Below are 774 nucleotides of genomic sequence, written 5' to 3'. Positions count from 1 at the left end.
CCGTGTCAGAGTACAGGAAATGAACTTTCTTCAGGCGAATGTAAAGATAAGAGAGTGAATGCATCTCGCTTACGAAACACGTCGTTGTTTGACAAACGTTTCCAACAGGAAATCACCCGAAAGTGAAATAAGACGCGACATTATAACCTTTTTCACGTTGACAAAAAAGGCAGACTTCACTCAGAGAAGATGCCCGCCTTAGCCACGCGACTGGCAACGAACTAAAGCCTGGGTACCAGCCCTAGAGACTTAAAAAGGGAAAACAATTCGCAAGGCTTTCGCTACGAAGACGTCCTCTGACATGAAATTCATTCGACTAAAAAATGAATCCAAAATCAGAGTAACTTCACCAATAATAAAACTTCCAAAAACAATACTCAAAGGAGGAGAGACATATGAAGAGAGACCGGCGTGACTTGAAAGTCTTTTGGCTTTAGCAAGTCACGAAGACTGAAGGATACGTGCGCACTGAACATCTCGGAAAAAAAAACGATATCACAGATGAGTCAGCCAATAAGCCTAGCAAGAGATCATTTAGGATCATTTCTCTCTTAAAATATTTGTTAACACTGTCGTCTAGGTCTATGCTCATATTTTTATTGATAACTTATTCCTAATACTGTTATTAGTTTCTATGGTCTGCCTGTTATTTCTTTGAATGAATTTTCCCAATATCTTAACTTCAGTATTTGTTTCTCTCCCTTTATTTTCTATCGTTTATCGTTAGATGATACACTGCTTTCTCTCAAATTTAATGATGATGACTTTTTATAG

Source organism: Penaeus monodon, chromosome 25, assembly GCF_015228065.2.
Source record: "Penaeus monodon isolate SGIC_2016 chromosome 25, NSTDA_Pmon_1, whole genome shotgun sequence".
NCBI classification, from domain to species: domain Eukaryota; kingdom Metazoa; phylum Arthropoda; class Malacostraca; order Decapoda; family Penaeidae; genus Penaeus; species Penaeus monodon.
This window is presented reverse-complemented; position numbering follows the sequence as displayed.